The sequence below is a fragment of the Pongo abelii genome, chromosome 21, assembly GCF_028885655.2.
Source record: "Pongo abelii isolate AG06213 chromosome 21, NHGRI_mPonAbe1-v2.0_pri, whole genome shotgun sequence".
NCBI classification, from domain to species: domain Eukaryota; kingdom Metazoa; phylum Chordata; class Mammalia; order Primates; family Hominidae; genus Pongo; species Pongo abelii.
Genome location: NC_072006.2, coordinates 43,975,929 through 43,988,712, shown reverse-complemented (window position 1 = coordinate 43,988,712; position 12,784 = coordinate 43,975,929). Strand labels below are relative to the sequence as shown.

General features: G+C 38.4%; 1 long non-coding RNA gene across 1 annotated transcript in view; it reads left to right on the top strand.

Annotated features, from left to right (window-relative positions):
• LOC134760758 (uncharacterized) overlaps positions 1–8,424 on the top strand; it is a 76,848-nt gene extending 68,424 nt beyond the window's left edge. The window contains exons 7-8 of the long non-coding RNA XR_010138705.1: positions 5,884–6,020; positions 6,879–8,424. This is a non-coding gene — a long non-coding RNA (uncharacterized LOC134760758). The remainder of the gene's footprint in view (positions 1–5,883; positions 6,021–6,878) is intronic.
• Positions 8,425–12,784: the final 4,360 nt, after the last annotated feature.

The window sequence follows — 12,784 nt, the reverse complement described above, 5'->3', positions numbered from 1 at the left end:
TGAAATTCTGGGTTGAAAATTCTTTGCTTTAAGAATGTTGAATATTGGCCCCCACTCTCTTCTGGCTTGTAGAGTTTCTGCCGAGAGATCCGCTGTTAGCCTGATGGGCTTCCCTTTGAGGGTAACCCGACCTTTCTCTCTGGCTGCTCTTAACATTTTTTCCTTCATTTCAACTTTGGTGGATCTGACAATTATGTGTCTTGGAATTGCTCTTCTCGAGGAGTATCTTTGTGGCGTTCTCTGTATTTCCTGAATCTGAATGTTAGCCTGCCTTGCTAGATTGGGGAAGTTCTCCTGGATAATATCCTGCAGAGTGTTCTCCAACTTGCTTCCATTCTCCCCATCACTTTGAGGTACACCAATCAGACATAGATTTGGTCTTTTCACATAGTCCCATATTTCTCGGAGGCTTTGCTCATTTCTTTTTATTCTTTTTTCTCTAAACAACTTCCCTTCTCGCTTCATTTCATTCATTTCCTCTTCCATTGCTGATACCCTTTCTTCCATTTGATCGCATTGGCTCCTGAGACTTCTGCATTCTTCACGTAGTTCTCGAGCCTTGGTTTTCAGCTCCATCAGCTCCTTTAAGCACTTCTCTGTATTGGTTATTCTGGTTATACATTCTTCTAAATTTTTTTCAAAGTTTTCAACTTCTTTGCCTTTGGTTTGAATATCCTCCCATAGCTCGGAGTAATTTGATCGTCTGAAGCCTTCTTCTCTCAGCTCGTCAAAGTCATTCTCTGTCCAGCTTTGTTCCGTTGCTGGTGGAGGAGAGGTGCTCTGCTTTTTAGAGTTTCCAGTTTTTCTGCTCTGTTTTTTCCCCATCTTTGTGGTTTTATCTACTTTTGGTCTTTGATGATGGTGATGTACAGATGGGTTTTTGGTGTGGATGTCCTTTCTATTAGTTTTCCTTCTAACAGACACCCTCAGCTGCAGGTCTGTTGGAGTACCCGGCCGTGTGAGGTGTCAGTCTGCCCCTGCTGGGGGGTGCCTCCCAGTTAAGCTGCTCAGGGGTCAGGAGTCAGGGACCCACTTGAGGAGGCAGCCTGCCCGTTCTCAGATCTCCAGCTACATGCTGGGAGAACCACTGCTCTCTTCAAAGCTCAGATGGAAATGCAGAAATCATCCGTCTTCTGTGTCGCTCACGTTGGGAGCTGTAGACCGGAGCTTTTCCTATTCGGCCATCTTGGCTTCCTCCGGCTTTAACCACTGTTTTCACTTCTATGACTTTGTAATATATCTTAACATTTAGTGCAGTACATTGCTCTTTTTTCTTCTTCTTTTCCAAAATTGACCTATTTGTGGGCTTTTATATTTTTATATCATATACATTTGTGTGCATTTTTCTAGTCTTTAGATGTTTTTAAATCTGTCTGAAATTTGGGTTGTCACTGCATTAAGTTCTTAGTTTACTTTGAAGATAATTGGTAACTTTAAATATTAAGACATCTCATTCATAAGCATGGAATATCTTTAAAATTATCAGATGGTTTTTTATATCCTTTATTAGAGTTTTGACACTTTCCCCCATAGGCTTTATATATTATTTGTTAAGACAATTCTTAGACAGACATTTTAGAGTTCTCATTTCTATTTGAAATACACTTTTTTTCTTCTAGCTGATTTTTCCTGGTATAGTGACGTGCTATCGTTTTTCTCATATTGGAATCCTCACCTTATGAGAATAGTACTGTTATCTCATTTTATAGGTGAAGAAGCTAAGAAATTTTCCCAAGATCATTTAGTTAATAAGGAGTGCAGTTAGTGTACAATGCAAATCAGTGTTTCCTATCACAGGGAGTTTTGGTTGTATGGAAGGGTAAATAGTGACTGTACACTTAAAACTCTCTTGCACTTGTAGTAGTGCTCAATTTACAAAATGAAAACTGCACATGCAAATGTTTTTCTTTGGCTATTCCTCTACTGACGCCTGCTGACTCCCACGAACATGGCTAATGCAAGACATGCTGTCCGTGGCCCTGCAAATAACAGTGCAAAGAGAGAAAAAACACTTCCTTTCCCAATGGGCCTTTCTAACACATTCCTCTACCAAGTTGAAACCGGCCCTGCCAAGGCAGCATGATGCTCTGAATAAGGCTTCCCCAGGCTCCCTGGTCGGCTGGCACCTCCTGTCATTTCCCTTGTCATTTTTGCTGAAGCCTAGCCCCAGCCCCCACATTAGCTCCCACTTGGAAGTCTCCTGTCTGGAGCCAGTGAGGTTTGTCTGCTTTCTTGGGTTTGGCTAATAAATTGAGATCGTGGGGTCAGGCAGCAGGGGACCTGGCACCCAGGGAGCCCCTGACACCAATTTTATTAGATTTCTCTTTGCAAGGCCCAGGATGCCATCCCAGCAGGGAGTCCACAATTGCTCAGTAACCAAGATTTTGTCATCTCTTGTTTGACAAGGTCATTTTTTACTAGAGGAGGAAAAATCCCACATTAATTATACAAGCAAACTGGGGCCAAGGCCATTAGAGCTGGCCTCCCTCTTCTGTGAGGTGTGGGGAGGAGAGGAGGTTAGTTTCCTCTGTAAGTGGAGAGGAAAGCTGGGAGAGGAGTGTGGACTTCTCAGACCCTCAGTCTCTGAACTGCATATGTGCTGTCTAATTCCTGGTACTCACTAGAATGTATGTTTATCTAAAATAGACTGCAAAGGGACTGAGCAAAGGAACACACAAAATCATGCCCCACTCATTCATTCTGTCAATATGCTTTTATAAGTCGCCTATTAGGCACCAAACACAGAGCTAGGCATTGAGAAAAAAATATGAAAGAAACGTCATGGCTGCCTTCTTAGTGGTTTTCTCAGTATCGCATGAGGGCTAGTTCTCAATACCCCAGTATTATGCCAAAAATGTGAGCACATCATCACTCTTTTTCTGAAAGTTAGAAAATGCTTGCATCCTCCTTGGTAAACTCCCATGCCAACACAGTCCATCCTGAACCATCATGCCATCGTATCATTTTCACATATGATTGTTGTTTTCATTGAATAGGCGGGAGTAACTATGAATTTGAAGCCTACATTAGTTTTCTAAAAACATGATAACAACTGCTTGACTCATAAAGATGGAAACAGAAAACAGAGGCTTTTATTTCAGAGATGGCACTGCCTTGTCCAGGAATCACAGTGAAAGATTCAATTAATCTATGAACATTTATATCAATGTTTATTGGAATGAAGTGGACAGGTTTCCTGTATCCCTTACCTACGTATCTCCATTCACCATCTTACTCTATGATCTACTTTATAACTGGAGCCAGTCCTTCATCTTCCATCTTCTCTCACAGCTCAGCTAGGCTTTCTGTTCTGAAGTCTCTGGGAAGCTCGTGTTTTCCTGTGTGCAGATGCTCCAGTAGCTACAACCTTCACACACTGGTTGTCTTCCACCTCCTGAAATATTTACCTTGATACACTAGATTACTTCATATCTTCTCAATAAAAAAGCCTCTCTTCTGCCTGTTTCTGTCTCCTGCTAGACTTCCTCCTCCTGAGGCTAAACTCATTATGTTTTGTATCACTTTCTCCTCCTAAATCTAAATCCATCATGTTTTCTACCACTTCCTCCTTCTGAGTCTAAACCCATCATGTTTTCTATCATTGTCCCCAAAGCACTCTTGACACAGAGCAGTAAAACAACACTGGCAAAGAGCACGTTCCCCACAGCATCTGCAGAAAAATGTTCCAGAACCTCAGTATGACACCATGGCTCTAGGATCTGAGTTTGTTTCCAAATTCTGCCACTACTGAACTGGATGACAATCAGCAAGTAACTTAATCTCCCTGAATGTTTTAATCTTTATCTACAAAGTGTAGATGGAAATAAAACCTCTCATAAGGAGGCTGTGAGGCCTAAATGAGATGTAAAATGGTGACTTATTGTCATCAATAGTATTGTTACACTAAGAAGCCCTCTTCCTCTCTTGCTTTCAGCAGATAACCTGAGAACCTGCATCTATACAAAGGTAAAGGCCATCTGGTATGAATGAAGAATCTCCATCTTATCTCATTCTCAATGTTCACGGAGGTATCCCCTCACTATCACAATTTCTCTACATTGTCACCATTTTTCTTTCTTCTGGCTTGGTATTTTTTTTTCTTCTTTTTGCTTTAAGGCCTCCCCAGTTAGCTTCCTGTCTACATCTCCAGGTCTGCCTGGAACTCTTTTGTGAACATTCCATAAAGCCATTGCTCACACACTTCCCCAGCCTCAAATGTCACCTCACTCTCTTGCTTTCCTTAGTTATACTTTTCAATCCATTTGAATTCTTCCAAAAAGGCTTTGTCTGCTGAACCTTCCTGTATTATCCATCACTGTGTACCAAATTACCACAAATATGATGGACTAACACAACATGCCTTTATTATCTTGTAATTTCTGTGGGTCAGCAATGAGGGCACAGTTTAGATGGGCTGTCTGGTTCAGGGTGTCTCAAAGTATAATGGAAACTGTCAGCCAGGGTTGAGGTCTCATCTGAAGGCTGCACTGTGAAGGATCTGCTTCTAGCCTCATGGAGTTGATGGTGAAACTCAATTCTTTAATGGCTGTGGGGCTGAGAGCCTCAGTTTCTCCTTGGCTGTAGGCTGCCTTCATTTCCTTGCTAGGTAGGCCTTCCCAACATGGATGCTTGCTTCTTCAAAGCCAGTGAGAGTCTACTAACAAGATGGAACTCACAACCTTACATAACCTAACCATAGACGTGGCAGCCCATAAGTATTGCTGTATTGTATTGGCTAGAGGAAAGTCACAGGTTCTGCCCACACTCAAGGGGAGAAGGTTACACAATGACATGAATACCAGGAGGTGGGGATCATAGTGCCCTCTTAGAAGCTGCCCACCATATCCTTTTTGTTAAATTACTTCCTTAATCCATAAGCTATTTTTAACTACTCCATAATAGCATATGGAAGAAACTGAAAGAGTAATAAGATACGACCATTTCTCTTCAGTTATAAAGGAAATGGACAACACAAGGAAGTATGAGGTAAAAATCTCTAGACTTGCTGCAAAGTATTCATCCCCTCAGTTCAGAGGAGAGAGAGAAGACCTGAGGTTGGGTTTCTTGTGAAAAGCTTAATGAAGGCAGCAACGTTGGAAACTGTAGGTGATACTTGGAGGACAGGCAGAACTCAAAAGAGCAAAATTGGTAGATAGGGAAGAGGCACATTCTAGGTGACAGCAAATCCAAGAGAGATGAAGGTGTAGAAGATGGGCAGAAAATAGAAACTATTAGATTGCTGCAAAAGTCATTGTGGTTTTTGACATTGAAATTAAAGGCAAAAACCACAATGACTTTTGCACCAACCTAATAGTTTACTGTACTATAAACCCCCCTAAATAATGGAAAGCAAAGGTGAAAACAAGAACAGGTCAAAATGGGTGGCTGGAGATGCTGTGGCCATCAGAATCAGCCAGACAAAGACCAGGACTGTCTTATCTTATCTTCTCTATCCTGAGCTCTCAGTACAAGTGCTGGATATACCTGAACAAATAAACCACCTGGGAAATGCATTTTGAAATCAGGATTACTAACCAAGAGGATTGCAATTGTCCTGTAAGAGAGGATCACTGGAACAACATTGGGACACTGCAAACTAAATCTGTCTGTGACTCAGTTTCCTATTCTGAAAGTGAGAAAAATAATAGAGCCTATCTGATAGGGTTATTGGAAGAACTGAATGAGGTAGGACTTTAAAAGTGTTTGGATAAGACCTTACATGAAGTAAGTTCAAAATAGCTGTTAACTATTATTTATTATTGTTATTCATAATCTACTTCACCTGGGTTTGCCGTCTTTGGCTTACAGCCTGGTGTTTCTTTGCTGTTCTCTGTCTTTCCTGGCTCAGAAACACAGTGAGTTTCTCTTTCTTGCTGACCCTAGGATACCCCCCAAGGCTTCTCTGAAGGTCCTCCCTTTGTGCCTGAGTCTCTGCTTCTGATGTGGTTCTGCAGAAGCAAACTAGAGCATCCCCAGCCTGGTGGACACCTCCATGCTGAGCTCAGCGCTGAGCTTTGAGGGTGAGTGACTGACTCCCTGGTCGGCACTTTTATTGTGGTTTCCTGATTGGTTCAGGATGGCTGGGCCTTTGCTACTCCATCCCCAAGTGGATTTCCAGTCCTGCCAGAGGCCAAAAGGAGAGTGACTTAGTCATTAGCTCCTCTGGCAGCAGTTCAAGGCAGCTTAGAAAACAGGGCAACAAGTGGCTGCAATATGTATTTCAAAAGCCTAGCACACAAGAAAAGGAAATGAAAACCAGAAAAAGCAGGCATAGTAATGTCTGAACCTGGAGGCACATCCAGACACGATTGGGCATTGCAGACCATGCTCCCAGGCCCTGGAAGTAAGGAATATGGAAGGGTTGTACCAGTAAGGAGCTGGGTCTGAATGGCAAGGCTGAGGCCCAAAGCCTCTCTTCCCTTCTGACATGTGCAAGGCATTAATGAATGAAGACCCTTTGTGCATCCTAGAAAATGATGTCCAGGTACACCTGGCTTAGGGTTTGTGTCCAGAGCACAAGAAGGGTTCCCTATTCTGTGCCAGTCCCTTGCAGAATTCATCTGATTCAAGCATGTTCAAATTTAGGGCTTTGCTGACCAGAACCTTTAGAATTCAGCCTCTACCAAAGAATAGATACACAGGGAGCAATGATCAATAAGCTGGGGTCTCTTCCATCAATTCCATCTTAGGTCATCTGACTCTTACAACACAAGGCGAGTGTTTTTATTGACTCCATTTCACATATGTTGGTGGAAACTGAGGCACAGAGATGTTGCATAACTATTGAATTAATGTCTTTCTTGTCTTCTGCCTATCTAATCAGAATAGAAGTTTCTTGAGGACTGAGACTGTCTTTCTTGTTCATCACTTTATTGCAGGTGTCTAAAACGGTCCCTGGAATGGATCAGATGCTTACAAAGACAGACTTAATGAGTGAACTTTACCAAAGATCAGAGCTTTTGAACAATGCACCCCCAACTCTTAGTATCTACACTAAGTGTTCTCTGATTGGGTGTGATCTGATGAAGACTGTAGTGTTGGCAGGGTCTGGGGCAAGAGAGGAGGGGGAATGTGGTCCACAATCACATTTACCAGTTAACGCTCAACTTCAGGAGCTCATAAGAAAGCCCTTATAAAAAATGAGATGATGGTGTTTACAGTTTGAATGTGGGAATGATCTATCCTTCCTTGAGGACATGACCTTCCTCGGGTTGATCTTAGAACTAAGGGAGATGGTTCCTGCCCATCACTCCAGCCTAATTTTGTACCACCATCACTTCCTGCCTGCCAGCCTTATTTTGCTTCTCATGTTCTAGTGTCAAAGATTTGGGTGGGTAAAGAACAAGATGTAGGGGTAAAATCTAAGCATATCAAAACTATAGTTACTGACTTCAGACACTCTCCTTTACCTCATGCTATTCTTTTTGCTTCCTCTAGAAAAAGGCCAATATTTGGGAGCCTCAAGCCCCTCCCAGTTGTGCTAAAAGGACTCCAACTTTACAGCCAGCAACACTTATTGCAGGGAAAATGACTAATGGGAAATACAACTGAGGCCAAATCCTAAAAGCCAAAGCTGGTTCTCACTCAAGAAAAATAAACAAATCACATTAGGCAGGGCACAACCCTGAAAACAAACTTTCATGAGAAAGAAGTTGTCAGTGGGTAAATAGTATAAGGCCTCCTGCAATGAAAGCCTCATCTGATCTTCATAAGGGTTTGTCTTTCTCCTCGGAGAGGCTACTGAGTTCCATTCTCATTGTCTAGATCTTGGGGTGCACACACATGCCACCTAGCTGGCAGGGCGATCCTTCAAGAAAGGGAAACAGTGCTGCCTTCTCTACAAAGCTGGATAGTGGCATGGACCAGGTCTGAGAGCACATGAGGGGCCCTGAATTCTCCCAGCACTCTCTGTTGCAGGTGATGGAAATTCAACTCAGTGAAGCTGCGACAGACCTCGCCTTTGCGACACTCAAGTCTCTTCACCCTCACCTCAGTCCACACTAGCCCAACTTAAATTGGCCAGCCCTGCATTTCGTTGCCTGAGGGCTTTCTCTGGTTCTACGAGCCCATGCTGCCACCCACTCACAAGGCAGCCAGAACTTCCAGGAATTGATGTCTCCTGGGATTACAACTCAATAACCGACTAAAGGGCATAGTACATAGATACCCCCAGCCCCTCTCTCCACAGGTGGGATAATCTGCAGACACATTTTTATACTGGCTCCTAAGGTTTCCCAAAGAGATTACGCTCCAATTATGTATCATGGTTACTTCCTGGATAAGAAGGCTTTTAGTGACTGTCTTCCGTTCCTTGTCTTGCTTCTCTCCTTTCATACTATTATATCCTAGTATTATCTCTAAGATAAAGAACTTGCACTTGCATCCCTGTCTCAAGGTCTGCTTCTGGGGAAACCAAACTGAGATACTGGTTTAAGAACATAATGGAATTGTTTGGCCTATATAACAAGGAAGTTCATGTTTGTTAGTTTCAGGAATGGCTCAATTGAGATTCTCAAGTATATTTGTTATCTTTCAAGTGTGGCTCAGTCCAGACCCTTTACCATCATCATTTTCTCCACCATGAAGCTAGAAGAGATGCTCACTGTAAGCCCCTGACATATTTTTATAGCTCAGCAAACCAAAACAAAGTATTTCTATAAAAATATATATTACATATTTTTAATAATATATATATTTCTATGCTAGACATAGAAATATACAGATATATAGAAATATATAAAATATTTATTTTTATAGAAATACTTTGTTATATAAAAGTACTTTATATATAAAAACAAAGTATTTGAATATACATTATGTATTTTAATATATAATCTATATATTCTATATATAATCTATATATTTCTATATAATATATTATATTATATAATTATATATAATAATATGTTATATATAATTATATATAATTATATGTTATATATAATACATAATATATATAATTTCTATATTATATATAATTTCTATATATATTATATATAATATACATATAATTATATATTATATAGAAATATATAGAATACATGTAGAAATATATAGAATATATAGAATATAAATATATATATTTATATATATAAATATATAGAATACATGTAGAAATATATAGATAATAAATATATAGATAATATATATATTTTCTATATAATATAATATATATTTTCTATATAATATAATATATATTTTCTATATAATATACATATTTTCTATATATAATATGTAAAGATATATATAGAAAATAGAAAATATGTATTTTCTCTATATATATTCTATATATATTTCTCTATATATTCTTATATATTTATAACATATTATATAAATATAAATTAAATATTAATAAATATAGAGAAAAGTGTATATTTCCATAGATAAAATATTTTTATCAATAAAATATATGTATTATATATAGAAAAGATATATATATCTCTATATAAATATTTTTATGTGTCTGCATATATATATGCATCATTTCCAGAGAAGAATTTTGGTGGGTTCTGTGGTTATCTGTCCACCTGCTGCAAGGGAGTGGAAGAATGACATCAATAGTCTCATGAAAAATATTCAGAATAAGGGGAAATGGTTTTAACTAGGAAATTTCAAACTAACTACAAATAAACAAAAAAGTAATATAACTAGCACAATTTTATCCACCAAGGTCTTTGTCATGATCTTGTGAAAAGAAGCCTAGGTTGTTAACATAATGGCCTTCATTTACACTCCCTTACCTTCATTTGACCAAGCTCAAAGCAAATACTGCTAATCATTCATGATACTCTCTGTTTAGCCCAGATGTGCCTTCAAAACATTCCCAGCAGTGCCCAGCCATCTCCTTACTTCTCAAACCATCTATCTTCCATTAGTTCCAACACAGCTATCAGATCCACACTCTGCTGATGTCTTACATTCTCAGCCTCCCTTTTCCACGTGTGGTCCTCACCTAGAATGGGTAGATGACACAGCAACTTACATAATGTAGTTAAGGTACAGTGAAATAGTCTTGTGAAGCCCCAGTATCACTTTCATTGTCTGTCATTTTGCTGCCATCTCTCCAATTAAATTGGCTATTTAAAAATGGGGTTAAATGGAATTCAAGTCTTGGTTCTTGCATTGAAGTCTCATTGAATTTAAAAAGGCATTTAGCCTCTTTGACCTTACTTATTTTAAAATGTGAGTAATAATCTCAGTCATCTTCCCTGATGCCCCCCTACTTGGAGTATCTCAGTATCTTGGGAAAATTCCAGGGTAATCATTCTTGGTTCTTTATTACACAAATATACATAATATAGGGTGCAGATAATGGGTACATGTGCTACCTCTTCCATCTGCTCTCCATGATTGACACAGCTGATCAATTATAACACACTTTCTTAATGAATTCAAAGAAATGCTCATATTTTTCTCAACATAGGTTCTTGTGTCAGTACTAGACAAAGATTAGTCCTAGAATAAACAATGTTCTGGTCTCCCCTAACAAATCTTAAAACACAAAATTCTACAGAACCAGTTTTCAAGTAACCTTATTCAGAACAAAGGTTAAGAACATGCACACACACACACATGCAAGCATCAAACATCCAAAAATGCAAACTTCACAATATCTGATACACAATCAAGAATTACCAGGTATGCAAACAAAAACTAAAATAATAAGAAAAAAATCAATAAATTAAAACTTCCCAGTATCAGCACAGATATTAAAATTAGTAAGCAAGGACATTGGATGTTATAATTTTTCTCATATGTTTAAAAATCAAGTAGACACAGGACAAGTATAAATATAAACCAAAATATTATTGGTAAAATCTAAAATGTTTGAGAGAAAGATCTATAATGTATGTAGCTTAGATATAACTGGAAGAAACATTAGTAAACTTGAAGACATGGTAATAGAAATGATGCAAAATCAAATACTTTTAAAAAGTAAAAAAGAAATGAAGAAAAGCATTAGTGATCTATAGGATGATTTTAAGAGATCTAATATACACTAAATTGGAATACCCAAAAGAGGAGAAGAAAACAAAAATTGAGGACACAGTTGCCCAAATGTTTCCAAGTTAGATTAAAACTATAAATATGTAGATTTGAAAAGCCCTATAAACACCAAACATAGAAAACTAACCCAAAGCACAGCATAATCAGATTTCTCAAAACAAGTGATGAGTACAAACTTTTAAAATAGACAAAGAAAAAGGACATGTTAAACACAGAAGAGCAAGTTTAGAGATAACAGTGAACTTTATGTCAGAAACCAGCAAAACAAAAGACAGTGCAACAATCTTTTAAAGTAATAAAAGGGGTAAAAAACTGTCAATGTAGAATTCTATACCCAGCAAGAGTATTTTTCAAATATGAAAGCAAAGTTTTTTTCAGACATAGAAACACCGAAATAATTTATCACCTACAGATGGTAAAGTTACACCACAAGACACAATAAAAGAAATACTTCAGGCTGAAATAAAATAATACAGATGAAAATATGCATCTGAACCAGTGTTTCTCAAGTGTTTCTTATTATCATCCCCTAAGGAGTCTTTTTAGACTTTTTTCCCTAAGTACCAACTCATAAAGTCTTAATGCCACAGATACACTGTATATCTATTTATGTACTGCATGCATATTCATGCTTTACACACAAAAAGTAATATTTATACATAAAAAAGTATGTTGGCATCCAAGAACCAATTTCATCCTCTTGGGGGTGATGGTATTCTCACTGATGATACATCATGTATTAGTTTTCTATTGCTACTCTATGGTAACTTGTTACCATATTCTACGGTAACTGGTTAAAGTTACCATAAACTTGGTGGCTTAAAAAAACAAATTTATTATTGTATAGTTCTATAGATCATAAGTCTGACACAGAGAGCACTAGGCTAAAAATCAAGATATTGGCAAAGTTGTGTTTCTTTTTGAAGGTACTGGAGGAGAATCTGTTTCCTTACCTTTTCCAGTTTCTAGATGTAACCCACATCCTTCCTCTGTCTTCAAGACCAGCAATATTGCAATCCTATGATCGTTCTTCTATAGTCACATCTTCCTCTGACCTCAGCCTCTGACTTCAGCCAGGAAAGTTTCTTTCCTTTTAGAGAATTACGTGATTAGGTGAGGGGCTTCTGAATAATCCAGGATAAGCTCTTGTTACAAGGTCCTTAACTTTGATCACATCTGCAAAATCTCGTTATATATGTTAACATATTCAAAGGGTCTGGAAATTATGACATTGACATCATGGAGGTAAAAGACTATTCTTCTGCCTAATACACATGTTTTAAACAAATAAATAAATAGGGCAAGAAATATTAAGTCTGTGGATAAATATGTAAGATTTTGTTATTGTTTAAATCCTTCAAGATGCAATTGGCTGTTTAAACAAAATAATAAATATGTGATGCATACTTTATAACATATATAAAACTAAAAGGTATTACCAGAGTAACAAAAAAGCCCAGAGAAGAATCAGTGGCTCACTCCTGTATTCCCAGGACTTTAGTAGGCGGAGGTGGGCGTATCACAAGGTCAGGAGTTCGAGACCAGCCTTACCAACATGGTGAAACCCCGTCTCTACTAAAAATACAAAAAAAAAGCTGGGTGTAGTGGTGGGTGCCTGTATTCTCAGCTACTTGGGAGGCTGAGGCAGGAGAATTGCTTGAACCTGGGAGGCAGAGGTTGCAGTGAGCTGAGATCATGCCACTGTACTCCAGCCCTGGAGATAGAGTGAAACTCTGTCTCTAAAATAAAATAAAATAAATAAAATAAAATAAAATCA